General features: G+C 40.9%; 1 long non-coding RNA gene across 1 annotated transcript; it reads right to left on the reverse strand.

Annotated features, from left to right (window-relative positions):
- Window positions 1-1,529: 1,529 nt before the first annotated feature.
- Window positions 1,530-19,672, reverse strand: LOC114817893. Its single transcript, XR_003765741.2, has 2 exons — window positions 19,539-19,672; window positions 1,530-1,930 (listed from the first exon to the last, which is right to left on the reverse strand). It is a non-coding gene; the product is annotated as an uncharacterized LOC114817893 (long non-coding RNA).
- Between the last annotated feature and the right edge of the window lie 5,203 nt (window positions 19,673-24,875).

Here is a 24,875-nt window from a genome sequence, read left to right on the forward strand (position 1 = left end):
ATTAATGTCTCTCTCACCCTCTAGACTGTGAGCTCCTTGTGGGCAGGGAATGCATCTGATACTTGTATCGTACTTTCCCCAAGGGCTTCATACAGTGTTTTTATTGACAATTGAAACTATCAGGCGTGATTTCCCTAAAAACCTCCCCTACACCTCTCCAGTCCCTTCTTCCTTTTCCAGCTCCTTTTCTACCAAAACCTTCTGTGTCACCATGATTTGCTCCCTTTATTCACCCCCTCCTCCTCCAACCAGCCCCATTGCACTTAAAATAGTGCTTGGCACACAGTAAGTGCTTCAATACCATCATCATTATCTGTGGTTTTTTTATATTTATGTGTCTCTCTCTTGACTGTAAGCTCACTGTGGAAAGGTAATGTACGTGTTATGTTGTATTTTCCCAAGTGCTTAGTACAGTGCTCAGCTAAATAACTGATTAGAGTCTAAGCTTGTTATTGGAAGGGATTGTGACTACCAGTTCTACCTATTAATCAATGGTATTTGAGTATTTACTGTGTGTAGGAAGAACACTGTGCTAAGCAACTGGGAGAGTACTATAGATCTGAGAACAATGCTCCACCCATATTGCTAAATAATAATAATAATGGTATTTAAGCACTATGCCAGGCACTAAGCAATGGGGCAAATACTAGCAAATCGGGTTGGACACAGTCCCTGTCCCACCTAAGGCTCACAGTCTTAATCCCCATTTTACAGATGAGGTAAGAGGCACACAGAAGAAGGGACATGATTTGCCCAAGGCTACCCAGCAGTAAAGTGGCAGAGTGGGATTAGAACCCATGACCTTCTGACTCCCAGGCCCACACTCTATTCACTATGCCATGGCCTGATTGAGTGGAATGGCACACTTCTGCATTTCCCCAATGTTTAGTACAGTCTATTGCACTCAGTAGGTCCTAAGCACAAGCTATTTCTACTATCAGTATGGGGACAGATGAGGAGAACGGATGATGGCAAGACACACCAGCAGCTGTTCTATGGTAAAATAGGGAAACTAAACAAGATGAACAGCAGAAATGAGTTAGTCACAGTGAAAAAAAATCTCAAATGAAAGCCTATAGTAGTATAGTTGGGAGAGAGCAGCAGGAGAGATTAACCTGGCATCAGAAATTGTGATGGTCCTGGACCCTGACTTTGAGAAGATCTTAACAAGAAAGATGCTACAGTGACCCAAGGCTGAATCTTCACATGCACACACTGAGGAAGAGATTTCTGGAAGCAAATTGGTCTCATCAACAACACCCACACAAATTAAAGCCTCAGTCAGTAGCATCACCTTTAAATCAATGGTATTTAAGCATTTTCTCTGTGCAGAACACTGATTCGGGGCACTATTTGGGAGCACACAATACTGGCTGGTAGACATTATTCCTAACCTTAAGAAATTTATCTAGTCTTCCATCCTAAAAGAGAGAGAGAACTATAAGTGTTGACTACCACCTATCTCAGGGGCTTGTAAGAGTTAATGCAGTTTTCAGAAGTGTTTAATTTAGGCACTTAGTCTTTGAAAATTTCAGCTCGATGTAATAATTGAATTTATTTTTCAATTTCTGTTTCCAAGTACTAAAGCAAAATGACCCTTCCTTTAAGCAAGCAAGCCCACGCATTTTGAAAAGTCACTCCAGAAATTACCCAAACTTTTGTTAGATACACTCTTTACGGGCCTGTGTTGTAATGTTCTCCCTTACTCCTAGTTTATCCTGAAGTCATGAGTCAATGTTACTCCCCTGAGAGCCAGAGACAAAGTGAGACAGATGTGTTTATCAGCAAAGTACCAAGGACACAGTTTCCACTATCAGTATAACCCACAGAAGTGTCTTCCTCCCCATCTTCAGCTGCCTTCTTCAGACATTTGACTCTGGTTCTTGTGATTAACCAGCATGTACATTTCTTCTTCTTTCCACTTGGGTGACTAGAAATGGAAGAGACAGAAACAGAGAGTGCATTGTATAGGAAAAGCCAATTTGCTTCCTTGTTACACTCAAACCATTGTCTGATGACATTTTAGTTAAAGCCTCCATATTCAGCTGTCTGACTAATACCAGCCAAATCCTGAGAAGAGACAGACTACTCCTTAGGGTCCAATTTTTTTCTTCATTCAGGGGGAAAAATACATTTTTCCACTCATGGTGGTTTGGACTTCCCTTAAGTACCTCCAGTGGTTGCACCAGCAGGTAAAAACACAGTTATCTGGTGAATTTTGTGCTGTCTCATCAGCCCTGGGATTTATGTGCCACGTGTTAATTTTGATCTTACCATCCAATCAAACTTGAGTGCTTATTGTATGCAGAGTATTTACTGAATGCTTTGGAGAGCAGAGTTGGCAGACATGTTCTCTTCTCACAGAAAGCTTACAGTCTCAAGGGAGAGACAGACATTAAAATAAACTATGGATACCAATCACATTTGAACCCTTACTGATTGATTGAAATGAGTGCTTAACTGGGGAAGTCCTCTTGGAGATGTGATTTTAATACAGCTTGGAAGGTGGCAAAGAGTGATGGTCTGCCATCTAGACCTTTTGATTTTCCTGCTACCTTGGAAATTCACTGAGGAAAAAATATGGAGACAATAGATAATTTCTCAAATCTAACTTCAATGCAGTGGAAACACCTGAGATTCCTATTATCCAACAGGTGTGGTATAATACAAGGATTTATTTTGAGAACATCCTTTGGCCTGATGACAGGTTTACGAAGAATATTTTCATTCTGTAGGGCTTCTCTCACCCTATTCAGGTGGAAGCCCAGCCTGAAGCTATTCATCCCTGGTTCTAAATGCACATCCCAGTCACATATTTTCTAAACATCCCTCTCTACAGTTAAATCAAGGCAATCATCTCTGTATTCAGGTTGGCTGATTCAGCTGAATTACCATCTTCAGGCTCCATGGGCTCCTTGACAATAGAGAAAAAAAGTCACTACCTTGGCCCAGGCTACTTCATAGGTACCCAATCTCTAGCCTCTCTTCTCCACACCTTATTTCTCTCTCATGTCACATACACTTGGGTCTGTACCAGCTAATCACTTCGATTCCTAGCCCTCCTCCAGGCCCAGAGCATTTCCAAACCTATCCTTATTCTGTATTTCTCCTATCTGTAATTGATTTTTTAACAATTTTCTCCCCAACTAGGTTGTAAACTGCTTGAGGGCAAAGATTATTTCTACCAACTCTATTGTTTTGTACTCTCCTAAATCCTTGATAAAATGCTCTGCAACCAGGCTCTAATCCTGACTCCACTACTTGTCTGCTGAATAAGTACTGCTGATAGATTTATATGGGGGTTGTGTTCTTGCAAAACCCCATGTGGAGGAAACTCAAGCTGCAGCATTTATCCCATGTCTGATGAGACAGGCATGCTTTTTTTTTTTTTAAAAAAAAAAAAAAAAGGCATTAAAGCACCAACTTTATGCCAGGCACTGAACTAAGGGTTGGGGTGGATAAAAGAAAATTAGATTGGAGATAGTGTCCCTCATGGGGCTCACAGTCTTAAAACACCATTTTACAGATGAGATAAGAGGGACAGAAAAGTTGAATGACTTTCCCCGAGGGCATACAACAGGTAAATCGTGGAGCTGGGTTAGAACTCAGGTCCCCTAGCCCCCAGGCTCATTCTCTTTCCACTAGACCATGCTGCTTCTTGTGGGTCGTGAAGTAAATTTGCTTTGATCCAAAGGAATTTTACAGTCTCCTTTGGGATATTTCACTTCTCTTATTTTGGAAGTCAAATGCCAACCCACATCTATTTTTTTCAAAGAGCTGGCACAGTGTAAAATATTAATTTAATGTTCAAACTACCAAAGCAGAACATATTGAAATATTTATATTTGAAACAAAAGCATTCCTCTCCAGGTTTATCTAAAAACAGGGAATAACCTAGCAACCTCAAGGTTAATGGAGGACTTCATGTAACTGTTCCTAAATTGCATAATATCCAACAACAACATACAAGATATCCTTTGAGAAATACCAGGTGAGGGATTATTGCTAAAAAACTCCTCTTCCTAAATAATGATAGAATGAAAGGTCAACAGGTGGGTACTCTCCTCCTGCTTAGAGAAGCAGCATGGCTCAGGGGAAAGAGCACGGGCTTAGGAGTCAGGGGTCATGGGTTCTAATCCCAGGTCTGCCACCTGTCAGTCGTGTGACTTTGTACAAGTCACAACTTCTCGGTACCTCAGTTCCCTCAGCTGTAAAATGGGGATTAAGACTGTGAGCCTCTCGTGGGACAACCTGATTACCCTGTATCTACCCAGTGCTTAGAACAGTGCTAGGCACATGGTAAGTGCTTAAATACCAACATCATTATTATTATTAAGCAAAATGTAGACCTCACACTCTTTCCCCCTGAAATGGATTCAAGAAGCCAGTTGGTCTTCTCGCAGTAGGCAATGACAACACACTTCCTCTGCAAATGAATTTGAATTCACTTCCTAGTGTAGCCTGAAATTAACTCAGATTGAGGATACTACCAAATCCACAAGGCACAAGTCATTTTGAACAACAACAAAAATCTAGAATACTAGAGGAGAATGCCTAGTTATCCATTTACTATTGTTGACAAGAACCCAGAATTTTATATCATATTGACATTCCCTTTTTGCTTAAAACAGATAAGACTTTTTGGCCTACTCTGTTCCTGACCTACCCGCCTTAAATCTTAATTGGCTATTAAAACTAAAAATAAATAAGATTTGCTCCACACATTTTCCAAACTTTGACCATACTGTTCCAGCTCTGCCAAGTAAATGCTGTTAGTATACCTTATTTAGAGGTTGATATTTTCTTTCTCTGACCCTGACAAGTGAAAAACACCCCAAAAGATATTTTATATTTTATTATACAAAACATAACAGATCCTTACGGCAGAAAAATAAGTGGCAAGATCTCAAAATATTTCTTATTCTGACAACTATGTTGATCTAAGTCTAAACTGGGCATATCCTGACTTTTTTGTTTCACAATGAGGATTAACATGGTGGAAGTGAGTGGGCATATATTGGATGTGTGATGGTGGTTTATTAGTGCTTAAGACAGTTGAACACTAGACTATCAAGAGAAGCTGAGGAATGTTCATCTCTGGAGCTATTTGAGAAAACCATCTTTTTGGACTTCACAAACCTGAGGCAGAGGTCTGGATCAGATGTTTTTTCAATGTTCTTTCTAGCAGTCATTCTGTGTCTATGGCCTAGAATATAGAGCACAGATCTAGAAGTCAGAAGGACCTGGGTTCTAATCCCTCCTCTGTTATTTGTCTGCTCTGTGACCCTGGGCAAGTCACTTAACTTCTATGTGCCTCAGTTTTACCTCATCTGTAAAATGGGCATTAATACTGCAAGTCTCATGTAAGACATGGACTGTGTCCAATCTGATTAGTTTGTATCTACCCTAGTGCTTAGTACAGTGCCTGACATATTAAACACTTAAATGCCATAGAAAATAGCTCTGCAGTTCCCTGAATGTGAGAGGCAACATGGTATAGTGACAAGAACATGGGGGTATAATTCAATAGACCTGAGTTCAAGTTCCATCTGATCTCCTGGCCTATGTGCTTCAGTGTTATCACCTGTAAATTGGTGTAATACCACCTTACCTCTGTTCACAGTGATGTTGCAAGGACAAAATGAACTAATTGATGTGAATACTTTAGAACAATAAGTATAAAACAAAGTACTGTTTACTTATGCAAGGTTGTATATTTAAATATATACACATTGTTTCTACTAGAATTTGTCCAGCAAGATAGATATCATGTCTACATATCTATCTTGCTGGAAAAATTCTAGTGAAATAAATATGTAACAACTAGAAATACCAAGGTTTTGTAGGCAGTGGTTAATAATACCTGAGTTGTTGCTTAACTTATCTCTGCAATATGTAGGACTCTTCTTGCCATACAGAGTGACATTCTCTGGATACATGAATCAATATTCTCAGTGATCAAATGCTTTTGCTATGAAAAGCCTTTTAGTCGTGTTATGAGGCAGTCAATAATAGTGACTGACCTTTCAAAATCTGTTTTTTTTCTTCCCCAGTCACTCTAAAAAGTGAATCTATAATCCTTGATCAGTCTCCTGGAAATTGTGTGAGTAAGCAAAAATCTTTTTAATATAGTTGGCATTACAATTGAGTTTAATTTAATGGCTCTATTTTCCACTGGAATCAAGTTGAGAAGCTGTGAGAGAGTAGGCTGAGAAATGGCAACCCAGAAGAAACATGCTATGTTCAATGCACGCTGTTTGATCAAACCTGCAAAGCTGATGCAAAGAGGAGGGAATGTAGCACAAAGTCAGAGCTCAGTTAATATTTTTGACTCTGGGTTATTTAGGGTGTTGACAATTATCTGAGTGATTCAGACAGAAATGCCACATATCCTTAATTTTGAATCCTATTACGGAATGCATTGTCAGGATGTCTGAACACTGGATTATGTCATGCCCAGCAGGCCAAAAATACTTTCTCTGCCCACATTGTTGTCTCTTCACATCTTCCTCCCTGCTAACCTTGCCCTAAGAATCCTGTCTCAGGCAGGCACTTACTTTGCAATATTTATCCTCCAGTTCACTATGCCTCTCTCCCAGTGCGTTCTGCACTTTTCTGGGGGACATTTCTGCCTATATTCACTCTTGGCATGGAACTGGGTATAGTACTAGTGGGAAACGATTTAGGCAATTAAACAAAAAACAAACCCAAACTTAAAAATCCTATGCAAAATGCATTTCTTCATAAAGAACTAAAAGAAATACTTCAGGGATGCAAATGACTTGTTTGATAAAAATTATTTTCCTTTGTTTTGTTCTTATCCATCTCTTGAAGTGGAATATGAAATCTTATCAGTATTCCCCTTTACTCCAAGTTTGCCCTGGTTTGTTAATGTGGAGGTATAATACCCTCAAGGGCCTGGTGGCAGCTGCTGACGCTTTCAAGTGAAAAAGGGCAACAAAATGTGTGTCAAAAATATCCAGCTGGTCAGGGGTGTTCTTCTAGCTACATGAATTCAGAGAACTAAGTTTCAAACCTCCCCCCATCCCCAATCCCCACCACCCCTCACTTGTGCTGACGGCGGGTGACAGATTGCTAGAGACAACCAGCTTCTTTCCAAAGGGAAGGGAGCCAGAGCTGTCGTTAGCCTGGATAATTATCCTCCTGGATTTCCAGTATGTGTTAAATAGCCTGGTAGTGTCTACACTGAGAAACAGTGGGAAGATAGAGCAGAGGGCTGGAGTCATGTGATTTAGATTCTAGTCTCAGCTTCACTATTTGCATGCTGGGTGACCTTGGGCAAGTCAATTTCCTCATCTCCTAAAATGGGGAATAAATAATAATTGTACTATTTGTTAAGCACTAAGCACTGAGGTGGATACAGGGTAATCAGATCAGACAGTCACTCTCCCACATGAGACTTGCAGACAGAGAGGGACAACAGGTATTTAATCCCCATTTTACAGATGAGGGGAAAGAGACACCGAGAAGTTGAGTTGCCCAAGGTCACATAACAAGCCAGAGACAGAGCTGGGATTGGACCCTAGGTGCCCTGATTCTTTCTACTAGGCCACCCTGATTCTCCCTACTGCTTAAACCTAGTCCCACGTAGGACAGGGAGTGTGTCTGATCTTAATGTATCTAACACGACATAACAAATACCGCTATAATCATTATTGCCGACGGGCAAGATTTCAGAAGCACCGATATATTTACCGCTATATCAATGACAAAGGTGGATTGACTTTCCCTCCGGCAATGAAACACCTGCCCTGTGACTTTGCAACTGGGGACACCTCAAGATCAGAGCCACCTCTCCCCACCCCCCTCGACTGTGACCTTCTCATCACCCCCAGAAAGGAGTTGGATTCCAGGGTGGCGCCTGCAAAGGCACAGCATTCGGCTGCTCCAGCTCATTCCCTTCATGTGGTGCTGTTGTTAAAAATAGCAGGTTGATACTTGAAAGGCCGGGAGGCTGGGCTTCTGACAGCAGTTATGAATGCACCAGATTTTGTGGATACCTCATCACGACATACTTGCTGTTAAAATGAAGCCTTGTGCAAGAGTCAGAGAAGCCTATTTTCTTTCCTCTCCAGTGCTCCAAAATGGTATTTTGCTTGGACTAGGAAAAAGGCTCTAATTGATTAATGATCCGGTCCATAATTGTCTGCAGCACTCTACTATCTGCCATGTATATTGGCTGAATTACCTTCCAGGGTGTAATTAAAGAGAAAATAAAGTATTACTGGAGACATTATCAAGGCCATGACATTTTCCACACTCTCTTTTCAAAGCTGGGATAATTAATTGATGACTCATTATTAGATTAATATGAAAGATGGACCTGGATATCAATTTCAGGCGAAACCTACGGTATCATCAACCAACACACACTGGTTTAATGGTTCATAAACCAGCTGTTTAATTATCTTAACATGACAGGCCTGAAAAAGATAGCCAGGCTCATTTCTAGCAAAGGTTATCACCAGAACATGTATTCTGTTGGTGGATTTTTTTCCATTCCTGTCTCTTCCTCTATTTCCTCTGGCTAGGCCTCTGAAATATAGGTCTATTTATAATTTGCCTTTCATGTAACACTGCATTTGGGCAGCTGAAATTCATCCAGGCATTTGAGAATAATCTAAGGACTGAATGGTGTTTGAATGCTTTGGCATTCCTGCTACTTTGGTTTGCTTCAGTGAATCTGTGAAGATGGAGTTTTCAGCTCAGTGACTGCAAAGGGCTGGATTGGTCAAAAAATCATAAACTCGATCTTTCTAAGCATCGTGTGTTTTAGTGCTGTGGAGCAGCCCTGTATTGCACCACATATAGAAATGTTGGGAGGTGAATTCTGTGCTGCTGTAACCTTGGTAATATATATTCTGAGCCCCACATAGCATGGGCTCAGGCAGGTGTAGAAAGGGGCAACAAGATGGCTCTACAAAATGGGCAGCAAAACTCTCCACAGGTTCCCACATAGAAAACAATAAAGGTGTCTGTTGATGCCTTGACATAGAACACCGCGATGGGCCAGGTTAAAGTAGACAGGCTATATTGTATTGTCCTTTAGGCAGGGTCGCCTTCAGACTTGCCCTCGCTTTTCAACTACTACAGTCCAGCACGCACACTTCACTCCTCTAATGCTAAACCTACTCACTGTATCTCGACCTCATCTATCCCGGTGACAACCTCTCACCCACATCCTGTCTCTGGACTGCAATGCCCCCCTTCATATCCGACAATTACACTCCCCACCTTCACTGAAGTTGCATCTCCTCCAAGAGGCCTTCTCAGATTAAGCGCCACTCCCTTCTGCATCACCTTGACTTGCTTCCTTTATTCATCCCCCTCCCACCCCAAAGCACTTATGTACCCATCTGCAATTTTATTTAATGTCTTTCTCCCCTTCTAGACTACAATCTCGTTGTGGGCAGGGAATATGCCTGCCTGTTAGCAGTTATATTGTATTCTCCCAAGTTCTCTGTACACAATAAGTACCAAGTAAATACAATTGATATACATCTGTCCACCTCAGCGTGGGAAAGGTGCCTCCTCCTCCCTTGAGCAGTCACCCCATCTTGCATGATGTTGTGTATGTCACACCAGGCAATATGTGAACGACTGCCATTTGCAAGTTTGCTTGGGACTACCAAAACACCCAAAACTAAGACATTTTTTCAGGTGAACACCTGACTCATCTCCTTAATACACAGCTTCATGTTTCCCTCCCATGGCCCTGGTAATACAGGCATCACTTCTATCTCAGGTGGAGGGAGGCTGGATGTGTTCCGGTTTTTGACCGTGGGTACCCACTCTGGCTTGTACCCCAAGCTACTGCCTCCCTCACTGTCTGAAGGCAGCCCTGCCTTTGAATAAAAAGGAACCCACCAGGAAAGACTGGTAAGGGTTTCTTCTATTAGCCATACCTTTGATAATATTCTTGTTATTAATGATAGTAATGATAGCACTAGGTGCTAAGTACTGGGCTAAGCATTAGGATAGATATAAAACAATCAGTCCCTGTCCTTCACAGGATTTGCAGTCTAAGGATGGAGTGAACACATATAATATCCCCATTTTACAGATGAGGAAACTGAGGCCTAAACAACTTAACTGATTTACTCAAGGTCATGCAGAAGGTAAGTGACAGAACTGGAATTAGAACTTCAGTCTCCTGACTTCCACTAAACCATGTTTTCCTCCATCTTCCCCATTATTATAGACTTCTCAATAGTTTCCACAAGCCCCTCACATTTCAATCTGCTCCATCATCCCAAAACCATTTTGTTTGCCTCTGCTTCTCAGTCCAATAAACCAGACCCACCCAGGACACCAAATTTCTGTTTACTCAGACCAGAACTGAAGGTCACAGAGGATTAAGGAGGACTAAAGAAATATTTTCCTTATTAAAAAATATATGTATACATAAGGCAAGGTGATTTTCCCTTGGAAATGGACAACTCCCTCCACCCCCACCCCCAACCCACAGCAACAATTAGATCAAGAGACTGATTGCCATTAACAAGCTGTCTCATGTCAGAGTGGTCAGCACAAGTTACTTAATTTGGGGGCATCAACACATACAGAACTGGCAGTCAACACAGTGCACCCAGCAATGACGGTGTAGGGAGAGTTCATAACTTTTGTTATGAGAAGTTATTCATTTCCAAGGGGCAAGATGATGCTAAGGAGGACAGACTGGCATATGATTGTTAAGAGGCAAGGATCCAAAAAGGACTCCTGATATTTGCATTACTGTAGGCAATGGGAATAGTTGTCTCTATGGAGACGGTGTATGGCATAAGAGGTAATTAGTGTCATGGGAATATGAAATTCCTTGATTTGCTCCTATATATCAAGGCAGAAGACAGACCTAAGGAAAGTGATCTTACCTTTAAAGAAAAGGCCATTCACTGGGAAAGTCAAGAGATTGGATCTTAAAGGGTAACAATCATTTATGAACCAGGTGTTGTTGAGATTATGGTGAACTGGAGAAGAACAATTAGCAGGTAGTCTGCACTTGTTTGAAGCCAGCCCAGTGGAGAAGCTGTAAATTAAGTCTTAGTCTTGCTTCTGGTAGGATGCCTCAGATACAGGTTTGATTTCATACGATAATGCTCTCCCAAGGAGAGAGCCTTTTACAATCAGCTGATTGAGTGGAAGTGAAATAGACCCTGAAAGATTGATAGCTATATACTCTGATTCCTATACCCCATATATTTTTCCTAACCTGAATACTTTCTTCCTGCACAGTAGCTATCAAGGACCCCTTAAGCACTTTGATAATAATAATAATGTTGGTATTTGTTAAGCGCTTACTATGTGCAGAGCACTGTTCTAAGTGCTGGGGGAGATACAGGGTAATCAGGTTGTCCCACGTGAGGCTCACAGTTAATCCCCATTTTACAGATGAGGGAACTGAGGCACAGAGAAGTTAAGTGACTTTCCCACAGTCACACAGCTGGCAAGTGGCAGAGCCGGGAGTCAAACCCATGACCTCTGACTCCGAAGCCCAGGCTCTTTCCACTGAGTCACGCTGCGTCCCCCCACTTGTACTTACTTACACTCTACTGTTTTCCCTATCTGTAAACTATGTTTTTCTCCCCAGTTAGTAAGTTCTCTGAGGACAGGGATCATCTCTACAAATTCAATTGAATTGTACCCTCCCAAGTACTTAGAACCATCAGTCATATGTACTGAGTGCTTACTTTGTCCAGAGCACTGTATTTAGCACTTGGGAGGGTAGTTCTTGGCACATAGTAAGCGCTTAAATACCATCATTATTACAAAGTAAAAATATGAGAGAGTTAGTAGACATGTTCCCTGCCCCCAAAGTGCTCAGTAAATACCAATGATTAACTCAGCCTCTGGTTTCTAACAATTCAACCTGAACTGAAATGCAATACGTAGGATGATACAAAGTCACAGAACACAAGCCTAGGAGTCAGAAGGTCATGGGTTCAAATCCCAGCTCTGCCACTTGTCTGCTGTGTGACCATGGGCAAGTCACTTGACTTCTCTGGGCCTCAGTTACCTCATATGTAAAATGGGGATTGAGAGAGTGAGCTCCCATGGGACAGGGACTCTGTCCAACCTGAGATGCTTGTATCCACCCCAGCACTTAGTAAAGTACCTGGCACATAGTTAATGCTTAGATTCCATAGTTATTTTTAATTACTATTTCACTGCTGCTCTCTTGGAGTTCTAACTCCCATGTTTTTAGTCTCCAGACTTATTGTCATCTCTGAAAGAAAATGCTGCTATTTCAGAAATCAGCTGTTTCGAAGTTAACACAGTAAGGTATGTGATTTTTCAGAAATAACAAGTTGTTACCCACCAAGTCTTGTGTGTGTGTGTGTGTATAGAAGGCATGGTATTTCAGAAAACTGAGCTAGGCATTTTCCTCTATCTGTAACCCCCAATGTACTTAGAATATCAGACTTTGCTCCTATAGGGCCGGGACTATATCTTTTACTTACATTCTTTCAAATGACTAAAATCAGTGCTCTGTACACTTTAAGCACTCAAATACTAATGAATGGGTATTTGTTGCCTAAGTAGTCTAAGATACAATCAGTCATGCATCTGAAAAAAAAGTATTTGAGCACAGCATTGTAAACATGTGAGAGTACAATGCAGTGGGTAGACATGAGCACTGCATTCAAGAGCTTACATTGTGATGTGTTGTCCTAAGCCACCCTCACCCTCTCTCTCAGTGCCAAAGTAGTCAACAGTAGGCATTGTGAAGTGGCTGACAGAGAGAGCAAGGGCAGCCTATGGTCGCTGAACTGGAAAAGCCTCTGTGAGCCTCTCAGTAGCAAACACTGCTCTGCTTTAAGCTTAATGACGATCCTGGTGATGGTGTGATCGTGTCCATGCAAATGCTTACTTAGTCCACGGTATTACAGTCAGGTGCCTTTTCCAGCCTCTAATCTTTCAGGTTGAGCACTACTTTGACCCCATTGATTAAGAGGGGAAAGGTATATTCTACTTAAATGCACTTTTATTTTCCAGTAGGGTTATCGGTTTGCACCAAGACACCCTCACTGTTTCACCCAGTTCCTGTGCCTGGAGAATTACACTGAGAGGCAGAGAAAGTGGGTGTTGCCTGCGGTCACAGGGCACCTTTGAAACCTACTAGCAAACCATCATGGACTCCTAGCATATTGCAATCTACACTGTGAACATTCAAAATATTGGTGATAAAGTTATTACCCTTTTACTGTAGGTGCTGCCTTTATTAACCAAAGTACAGTCAATTCTCCTGTAGCACGAGGGGTTAAATATCTTGATGAAGCTTGAATTAAGGGCTTGTTATGACCCTCACACCTTGACTATTATCATGCCCTCATTCTTTTGACACTGTTAGGACATTCTATTCAAACTTTTGTGTTGTCTGAAGAATATTCCTTAGCGACCCCCCCCCCCAATTTTTTGTTAAATGGTATTTGTTAAGCCCTTATATGTGCCAGGCATCATACTAAATCCTGGGATAGGTACAATATAATCAGGTTGGACACATTTCTTTTCCTACCAGGGCCTCACAATCTTCACCCCCATTTTACAGGTGAGGTAACTGAGGCACAGAGAAGTGAAGTGACTTGCCCACAGTCACACAGCTGACAAGTGGCAGAGCTGGGATTCGAACCCATGACCGCTAACTCCCAAGCCTGGACTCTTTCCATTGAGCCACGCTAAGTAAAGTGACTTGTCCAAAGTCACACGGCAGACAAGTTAGGGAGTCAATTAGAACACAGGTCCTTTTGCTACCAGGGCCATGCTCTATTCCCTAGGCCAAGCTGCAAACCCTAAGGCATTCTATCCAAGAAGCATAGAAAACACAGTAAGTTATGGGAGAACTGAGTGCACTTTTACTGGTCTCAATTGTCCTTCCGGCATTCCCAAGGGAAAAAGTAATTATTATTATCCGTATTCTATGAATGAGGAAACAGAGGGCCCAGTGACTTCCTGAATGTCACACAGTGAGTCAGGGATAGAGCCATGATTCTGGCCTGGGTTTTCAGACTTCCAAACCAATGCTTTTCCCCATAGACCACCGTAGTATTTCAAAAGCACTACTTGCACCAGACAATTAAGCTACCTCATGTTCAGAGATTTGAGCTCCTTGGAAGAAAAGCTTTACCTTAAGCCACTCCTCTGTCATTTTGTCTGACCATTTTTCCCTCATCTTAACGAACATTTAGTAACCATGCAAAACCGTTGTTTCCACAATAGTAACCAGTTCATTTTCTTCTCTCAAGTTTGTAAAATTTTCCTCTTCATTTTGAGCTCTAACCCCACCCTACCATGTTCATGATGGATAAAAGTGAAAGTGGTTTGTCTGTCTTTATGCCATCAGAGAAAAACTCTCAGCCTCTAAGAAGTTTCGATGACATCATCCTGGTGAAAGATTTTAATTAATTGTGAATTCAAAACCTGTTCATATATTTCTGTTTATTTCAGCTGTCACATTTGCAGTTCTGTTTCACTGACAGAATAAGCCAATATGAAACAGATTTACTGAATGTGGTACCAAGAAACACGTTGTCCTGGTAACCAGTGTTCTCCCCACATTCACTGATGCGGGCTGATGGAAGTATAGGCTTTAAAGTTGAAGAAGATGCTGACAATGCTGCTTGCCTTAGCCAGGGCTTGAACAGATGGACATGGTCATGGAATAATAATCAAACATACCCTGCCTTGCCAGAGGTGAGTTTGGAACACTTTGGACTAACAAACACAGAAGAACAGTAAATAAATGGGCTGAAGTGGCCCAACAAACATTAAGAAGCAGTCTTTTTTCATTACAAACAGCTTAATGAAAGTGATTAAGTTCGTTGGCCGGAGAAGTTGTTAGTTATCTGCTTTACCAGAGCTAGGGATGGACCTTGGTTTAGCTTGAAATTCTGCAGTAATTATTCAAAGCGAATGGCTCAAAGTATGCAAAGTTTGCTAGCTTCATACATATTTCATAGAAGCTTTTTGATGAAAAGCAGAACAAACCATTTAAGTTTAATTGCATCCAAATAAAGAAACATTTCCCATGGCTGCTGAATAATACAATGCTCTTTTTGTTCTGATATGTTCAAAAACAAGGGCATTTTATACTAACAAGGGAGGTAAAGGAGCTGCCATTTATTTTTACCCCTAAAACAAACCTCATACAAATTTAACATGGAGGGTTTTTTTTTGTTTTGTTTTGTTTTTTTAAAGCCCAAGGTAAATCCATAGAAAAGCAATTTGATGTTTGGACTGTGAAACTAGTAAGAGACAAGTCTGAAAGTGAAGGGAGACCAAGAGTCTTTGCTCATGCAACACAACACATTTCTATTCCTTTAATTTTGCTTTTGCTCTCAAGGAAATGATAGAATTCCCCAAAGATTTTCTATTTTATATGACTAAAATTCTACCTGTTTTGCTTCCCTAGGGAACACAAGCAGTTACTAACAAGTTAAGAACTATAACTATGAAATAAACTTGATATTTCTTTAATCTGAGGAAAGCCAATAGGATGCTACTAATGTGTACCATTTTCATGAGCCACTTTCTCACTGAAATAATTTTTTTGCTTTTATTTTTCTATTCCATTAATATTCTTGGAGAGGGAGAAAGAGAGAGACTTGGTAATAAGTTAATGCATTGGAGGAAAAAATCAAGCAGTGGAAAAAAGGTTGATTATACACTTTAATACAAGCATACTTTGCCCTTTTCTAAGTTTAATAAACCTGCCTTTATTGATATTCAGTGGACCATGGGACTGGGGGTGATTCATGAAGATGCTAGGTCAAACCCTGGCAGCCCTAGTTTCTGGATCTTGTAGTCTGATTAGATATAAAATGTATAGTGAAGCAAAAAATATACTGTCAACATTTATTCCACAGCGGCAGAGCCAGTCATATCCTCATTGAAACTGCCCCATCTGACCCTATCCTCATTAGGCAGGGTTGTGGAGTCAAACTTGTTCAAACTAATTTTATACTCCCATAAGAAGAAAGCATCTCATAGCTGGAGTCATAATACACTTCTAATCCACAGAGAAACTTTTCTTAAAAAGGCAGCTATGAGCATCATCAAAAGTCTGGTACATTCTTCAGCAACTACTGATATGTGAATGATTGTGCTCACGAGAAGAGATTCAAAGGACTAGTAGCTGCTCCCAGAGTTAGTACAGTGCTATAAATTCAAAATAACTTCAAGACTGAGGCTATGTATCAGCTTGAACCAAAGAAACACGAAAAATCAAAGGTTTTAGTCAGCAATCAGAACTTAATAGTCTTTAAAACTAGCCAGTGATGTATTGGTAGTCCCCCCTGCCCCAAAACAAATGTAAAAAAGACTTCTATCATGGCTTCTGGGGTGTCTGAGAAGCAGCATGTCACGGTGGATAGAGCATGGGCCTAGGAGTCAGAAGGCCACGGCTTCTAATTCTGACTGCCACTTGTCTGTTGTGTAACCTTAGGCAAGTTGCTTCAGTTCCTTGTGCCTCAGTTACCTCATCTGTGAAATGGGGATTGAGACTGAGCACCCCGAATGGGACAGGGACTATGTCTAACCCAATTTGCTTATATCCACCTAGTGCTTAGTACAGTGCCTGGCACACAGTAAGCACTTAAATACCATAATTATTATTTCTCAGATGCTTTCAGAATTTGGCAACAATGGAACCTCCACTTTTAAACCAAATTGAAGGCTCATAAAGCTCTACTGATGTCCATCCTTCTATATGGCTGACCTAGGCATCCTACTGAGGACACTAGATTGTAAGATCATTGATGGCAGAGATCATCTCTACTTTATGGTAATCGATTAAATGCTTACTACAGTGCTCTAAGTGCTCAGTAGATTCTATTGATTGAGGACACATCCAATTTCTCCAGCATTACTTCCTAACTGTTCTCAACCTCAAATGGCAGAACCTGATGACCAACAATCAAGTTCAGGACCATAATCAGTTAACCATCACTGAGGCAACTTCATAACAACATAGCTTTGCAGGGGGAAAGCTATGGTGCCACAGGATGATAGCCAAATACACCAGAACCTGATGCATGATGAACTCAAAGGCAGCACACACAAGCAAAGAGGGGAGAACAATTTAAAGTTACAATCTCAGGCAAAGTCCATATCAACAGTTTAATATATGTGCCACAAATGATGTGTGACATTCAAGAGGGGCTGTGCTTCCTAGCTAAAAACTGGGGAAGCATGTACTAATCCAAGGCAGATTTTAAATGACATAGAACAAATCTCTCATCATCAAGAGTGTCATTTTTAAATACGAAGACATATTGCATCGGAATATATCCGAGCACAGGAATGTGTGTGTGTGTGCATACATAAGTGAATACCAAATTACAAACTGTTGGCCTTCTCTTTTTCTCACCCTACATCTCCGGCCATACCTTTTCAGCCTCCTTCATGAGCTCTTTTCCTGTTGTAGTTGCCCCACAAGGCTCTGTTCTGGGTTGCCTACTCTTCCTACTCTATACACACTCTCCTGGGGAGCACGACCATTAAAATGGCTTCAGTTAGCACTTCTATGCTGATGACTCCCAAGTCTATCACTACAGCTCTGGATTCTAATCTAATCATCCCTCATTTTCTCTTGCCTCCAGGACATCTCTACTTGATTGTTTCCAGGCACCTCAAACTTAAACGTGTTCAAATCAATGAAAGGTATTTTTTGAGCACTTAATGCCTGTAGAGTACTGTACTAAGCACTTGGGAGAATAGAATAGAATTGGTAGATATGATTCCTGTCCACAAGGATCTTACGGTCTAGTAGGGGGAAGACAGACATTAATATGTTACAGCTAGGGGTTAAGTTACAGAATGGGGGACCATCCATGGTATTTATTGAGCACTAACTGTGGGCAAAGCACTATACTAAGCACTTGGGAGAGTACAACAGAGTTGGTAGACACTTTCCCTGCCCACAACGACTTTACAGTCTAGAGTATGATCTTATGTATGTAAGTGCTGCAGGGCTAGGTTGAGTATCAAAGCACTTAAGGGGTACAAAAACCCAAATGCTTAGGAGTAGGTGACACAGATGGGAGGGGGAATGACAGACTGTGAGGCCCATGTGGACAGGAACTGTGTCCAAACTGATTATCTTGTATCTCCCCCCATGCCTAGGCACCCTGAACATAGAGAAATACACACGAGAGAAGTCAGGGAAGGCTTCTTTGAGTCTCTCATAAATCCTCTATTTCACCAATTCTTTTGATGACACTACCATTCCACTCAGTCTTAGAACCTACAACTTGGGGTCATCCTTAACTCCACACTCTCTTTCTGCTCCCACATTCAAACTACTGAAAAATAATTCCCTTTCCTCTCCCTTCCCTCAGTTCTTACTACACAAGATTTTCCACATCCACCTAGACTACTTCCCTCTTGGTACAAGCCCTAGTCATATCTTGGTTGGATTTTATATCAACCAACTCATTTGTTTCCCTGCCTCTAGACACATCTCCCATTACCCATCTCCTCAAATTGGCAAAAATGTTCACAATTGGCTTAAACACACTCTACCAACTCTTCCCCTCTTATGCACTAGTCATCTCCTCTCACTTGTCTCCAAATTTTTTCTTCATTCCTCCTAGACCAGCCTTCTAGTTAATAATGTTGGTATTTGTTAAGCGCTTACTATGTGCCGAGCACTGTTCTAAGCGCTGGGTAGACATAGGGGAAGCAGGTTGTCCCACGTGGGGCTCACAGATCCCCATTTTACAGATGAGGGAACTGAGGCACAGAGAAGTTAAGTGACTTGCCCACAGTCCCACAGCCGACAAGTGGCAGAGCTGGGATTCGAACTTATGAGTCCTGATTCCAGGGCCCGTGCTCTTTCCACTGAGCCACGCTGCTTCTCTGACCTCTCCATCTTGCATTCTCTTGCTCACAGTCTTCACCAATCTGGAACTTCTTCCCACACCTGTTCCCCCCTTCTTGTAGAATTCCTTTGTAAAATTCCACCTTTCCCAACAAGACTTCCCCACTTAGTTCCCAACACCTCAAGTCACTTCAATCCAACAGGTACTTTTATCACATAACTATTTCTACTCTCCATCAGTACTTATATAGAGAGATATCTATCTAAATATCTATATATAATTGATTGTACAGTCTGTTTATTCTGATTATCCCCTTGATAAATGTATTTATAGCTGCTCTCTCATTGGAATGTAGACTTCTTGGGGGCAGAAAACATTTCTAATATTTCTCTTTCTATAGCTCTCAATGAACCTGGTGTACATCCAATAAATTCATTTACTATTACTTCTACTGCTCTTGACCTTCAGACCTTCACTATCACAATTTCACCTGCTAGTCAATAGGTAAAGTAACTGAGACATTAAATAAATGTAAATTTATATGATTATAAAATACATTTCACGCTTGCAGGTATTTCTATCTTCAAGGTAGATATTTGTAAGAAACATCTCTTTCTAGAAATTCAGGGGATACAAAAGAATTTTTATACACCTCTCTTGGACACTACCCACCCAAAATAGAAAAAAAAATTGCAAACTCACCATTTGCCCCTCTGGTAACATAATTCTCTTTCCACTTCTGACACAACTCCATTTCAGACTCATGTCTATCCCAAAGTCTTCTTACTTTACATGCCTGAACCCACTGAATCCTGCTGTCTGTAGTTTTATACCACATGTGTCTTCTTTGGAATTGGTCTCCATTTGCTGTCTTTTGCAGGTGTAACCTATCTCTAGGTTTTAACAGGTGGTTCCCCAAAGACTAGTTAGTGAATAGATGTATCTTGAGAGCTTGGAATTAAGCAGGCAAGGCTTCCAAGAAAAAAAGGGATTTCAGGAGCTTTCTGAAGATGGGGAGAGCTGGAAGATTGAAGGGGAGAAGGGATCCCAGGTGGAGGGACAGCATAAACAAGGAGACAAAGGGAAGGCAATCAAAGCACTACCTCATCCCATCCTAAACAACTTTGTTCCTCTTCATAAAACAGTGGGAAAAAATAGTGTAAGAAATCAATGCTTTTAGGAGATATTTCCCTAATACAGCTAATTAAATTCATTTTCAATCAACATGTTACCATAAGGAGACTGTGATGTGCTAAGACTCAATCAGCAATGCAGATGCACTAGTAGAATGAGGAACATCTGTGGAATCACTGAACTTGTAGAGATGGAGTGTAGAGATTATTTTTTCTTCCATGCAGGTATAAGTAAAGGAAGAAGAAAGTGAGAAACATTCACCTGGAGACAATAAATTCTGAATTGAATATATCCGGCTAGAACCAGGCAAATAATACAACAATATTAAAAAAAACACCATATTTCTATATTGTCTTTTATCCATGGATGGTGGGAACCCAGTGTTTTTAATGAGAAGCAGCACAGCCGAGTGAAAATAGCATGGACCTGGATTCTAATCCTGACTCTATCACTTGTCTGCTGTGTGATCTTGGGCAAGTCACTTAACTTCTCTGTGCCTCAGTTACCTCATCTGTAAAATGGGGATTAGGATTGTGAGCCCCACGTGGGACAATCTGATTACCTTGTGTTTACCCTGGTGCTTAGAATGTGCTTGGCACATAGTAAGTGCTTAACAAATACCAACATTATTATTAATAATATTATTATTATTATTCTGGCAAACCTCATGACTGGACTGAGACTTGCCAAGCAATTATGAAGGCAGACTCCATTGTCACCATTATCTTGCTTCTTCTCTCATGTACTCTTGACTGATGCCCAATTCTAGGTGTCTACAGAGGAAAAGTGATTTGCAAAATCATTATCTATTGAAGAATCTAGGGAAGGTAGGTAATCAGTCAATCACTCACTGCAGTCAAAGTCCAATCTTTTCTCTCAATGGTAAGTCATCTGCCTACCTCTCTATTCCATTTTTCTTATGTAAACACAGAAATCCAAGGCCAAGCTTAAAAACAAACTCTTCTTACTCAGGACAGGTGAATGATTTTGATAATGCTTCTCAACTACAGCTTTTCTTAACAACAACAACAAAAAATGACATTTTAAGTCAGCATTTAATAAGCAGCTCCAAATTCTAGGAAACAGCTGGAGTTATTGGAGCAGAAGCACCTTTCTAATCTTTAAAACATTTTTCATTTACTGGAGGGAAAAGAAAAGTTGGCAGCTTTCTTTTGTGCTTGTAATGAGGAATATTTACCTGAAGAATAAACATGATGATGCTATTACAAAATGTGGGATATTAGAATGAATAATCCTATTGAGTGTATTGAAATGAACTGAGAGACTTGCCAGCCCCTCCTTAAGTGATAGTTTAAGGTACATCTAGCCCGGTATTTATGAAAATTGCTCTCTTCATTACCAATCCACTTTATTTTCCGGGGGTTTTCAGCTGAATGGGGCCAACTGAAGGAAATGGTGTGCATTAGTCCAGCAATTTCAGTCACACTGAGAGAAATGGGTGTGTCTTTTAGATGTCTTTGAATGAGCTATCAATAAGATCTGGTGTGGAGAATAGAAGCTAGGAGGAAATAAAACACTTTTCACTGCATTTTGTAATATAGAGACTCGGCATGGCCTACTGGATAGAGCACAGGCCTGGATGTCAGAAGGTTCTAATCCCGAATCTCCACTTGTCTGCTGTGTGAACTCGGCCAACTCACTCAACTTCTCTGTGCCTCAGTTACCTCATCTGTAAATAGGAATTTAATTCTTGTTTTCCCTTCTACTTGGACTGGGAGCCCCATGTGGGACCTGATTACCTTGTATCTACCCCAACACTTCATTCATTCAATCGTATTTGTTGAGCACTTACTGTGTGCAGAGCACTGTACTAAGTGCTTGGATTGTGCAATTTGGCAACAGGTAGAGACAATCCCTGCCCAGTAATGGGTTCAAGGTGTAAAAGGGGGAGACAGACAACAAAACGAACAAGGAGTCAGGTATCAATGCCATCAAGATAAATAGCATCATAGATATATACACATCATTAATAAAATAGAGTAATAAATTATCTATACAAATATGCACAAGTGCTGTGGGGAGGGGAAGGGGGTAGAGCAGAGGGAGGGAGAAGGGGGAATGGGGAGAGGAGGAGGGGCAGAGGGAAAGGGAGGGCTCAGTGTGGGAAGGCCTCCTAGAGGAGGTGAGCTCTCAGTAGGGCTTTGAAGAGGGGAAGAGAGTTAGTTTGGCAGACGTGAGGAGGGAGGACATTCCAGGTCAATGGTAGGATGTGGCCAGGAGTCGACAGCGGGATAGGCGAGAATGAGGCACCGTGAGGAGGTTAGCGGCAGAGGAGCAGAGTGTAGGGGGTGGGCTGTAGAAGGAGCAAAGGGAGGTGAAGTAGGAGGGGCCAGGTGATGGAGAGCTCTGAAGCCATGGGTAAGGAGTTTTTGTTCCATGTGTGCTTGGCAAACAATAAGCATTTATCAAATACTGTTATTATTATTATTATCATTATTTAGAGAGCAAGGTATTTTACAGACAGTGCTTAATTTGCAAAAAAAAAAGTTACCTATAATTCAGTCTGAAGCTCAAAGTAGCTTCAAGTATATTTCCATGCTAAGCATTATTTAAAAAGTGAGACCATTATTTATGACCCTTGACTGTAATTATACTTGTCTTTCAAAGAAGTTCCAAGAAAACTGAAATTCCTCTATAGAAAACACATTGACAAACATTAAGCTTTAAGTTCATTTTGCTTAAATGCCCCAAATTTAATTGAGTAACCACTTCCTCAAGGAATTCTAAAGAAGATTTAGGTAGATGGAGTTCAATGTGCTCCATGAATGAATGCACACATGGTTCTCATAGGATTTGAGATTGGTCAAGAAAACCATCAATCAATCAGTGATATTTACTGAGTGCTTATTCTGTGCAGAGCGCTGTACTATGTGCTTGGGAAAGTACAATAATGGATGATAGACAGGATTACAACCCTTCAGGAGATTACATGCTAGTGAGCCAGCCTATTATACTTGGTTAGTTAAACAGGCAGGTTGATCATCTTGTAGAATGTCAGAAGTTACCATGACTTCTAAATTCAAGAAAGAAAAATAATTTAAAACAAAAATCTTTTTGAAATAATAATCCTCAATTAAAATAAATCACCTGGTTCTTATTCAGTAAGTGAGGAATATTATTAGGCTAACTAATCAAAACACTTTACTTAGCATGACACTTTTATTTTATTGAAAAAGAAAAGTAAACAATTTGTATGACATTTCTGTGAATTTTAAGAGTGCTTAAAGCAATCTGATATGGCCATTAACTGTTATTTGCTTAATAATGGCACCCTGTTGTTTGGAGCAATGCTTTTCCAGATTATACAGAAAGCTCTAGAAAATAAAGCTTTATAAAATGGCTTTCATTAAATTCAGGTAATAGACACCATATTCTTGGGGGAAGGATTGATAAGAAGTGGAAAAATACCAAAGATCTATCTGATGAGGTAGAAGGAAAAATAAATACTGAGACAAATAGAAATTCTGCATATATTCACAAATGGATTTAATCCAAGGATTCAAATAAGGACAGAAGATAAAGAGTTTTGTTAAAGGATGAGAGAATGAGGCTTTCCAACTTTATTGTACTCTCCCAAGGGCTTTTAACAGTGTTCTGCACACAGTTAGCACTTAATAAATATGATTGAATGATTGATTGATCAATCATCTTTATCCTTCACAGAATGGAAACAGATTCTGGGAACTTCTGGGAACTGAAGGATGACAGATGGTTTGATAATTCATCCCAAATTAGCTTGGACAGTCTCAGGCATTGAAGGAGGTGAGACTATCTCATTACAACAGTCAAGCAAAATAAGTTTCCTTTTTTCTCCTCTCACCGCTGCCATCAGGAAAAGCCAACCTACTTAATGCCTGCTGCCCAAACTCCCGTGCCTTTCTCAGATGTTGTGGGATGTGGATGAGAGAAGCAGAGGGTCCTTGTGGATAGAGCATGAGCTTGGGATTCAGTAGGACCTGGGTTCTAAATCTTGGCTCTGCCACTTGCATGCTGTGTGACGTTGGGCAAGTCACTTAACTTCTCCGTGCCTCAGTTTCCTATTCTGAAAATGAGGATTAAGACTGTGACCCCCCCCCCCATGTGGGTTATGGACTGTGTCCAACCTGTTTAGCTTCTATCTACCCAAGTCCCGCTATGGGTCGGATGTGACTCGACAGCATAAAACAACAACAACAACCCAAGTCCTTAGTACAGTGCCTGGCACATAGGAAGCACTTAGCAAATAACTTTAAAAACAAAAAACAAAAAAAGAGAAATTGAATCTCTGGATCCATGGTATTTATGGAGTGTTTACTGAGGGCTAGCCACTGAGCTACAGAGTTCTAGGAACTGTCCTCCATACTTTCTATCTACCAGATCTATTGTATCCTCTTAAAAAGTAAAATGTTCTCTACAAAGTACATGCTCAACACATACCTTTGTTTGATTAATTACAAAAATAGTAAGACACATTTTGGATCCAGACTTGGGGGGTCCTGACCTAAATTTAGCTCAGAGCAGTACACTACTAGATGAATCAACAAAACAAAAGCCTCCCCTGCTTGGAAGTGATGCCTTAGGGAAGACACTGAGTAAGGGAGAAGAGAAAAAGGGAGAGGGAGAGGGAGGGCAGGAAGGCAACAAAGAGAGAGAAGGAAAGACATGGTTGTCAGGACATGCCCTCTTGGGCCACTGTTACAGCACCTTGCCCTAGAAGCAAAGTCCCTAGGGGCTGGGGAAATGTTCTCTCTCAGCTGTGTGCCTCAGTCTCAACAACTGCTTTCATAATCGGTCATCGGTGAAAGGAGGCAGGTTGCCCTTTCACCCTATCTGGATGCCAGTTAACACAGTATGACATTCGGGAAAGGTCCGGAATGGAGATGGGGTGAAAACTGGAGTGTTGAA

This window comes from Ornithorhynchus anatinus, chromosome 2, assembly GCF_004115215.2.
Source record: "Ornithorhynchus anatinus isolate Pmale09 chromosome 2, mOrnAna1.pri.v4, whole genome shotgun sequence".
Lineage (NCBI taxonomy): Eukaryota > Metazoa > Chordata > Mammalia > Monotremata > Ornithorhynchidae > Ornithorhynchus > Ornithorhynchus anatinus.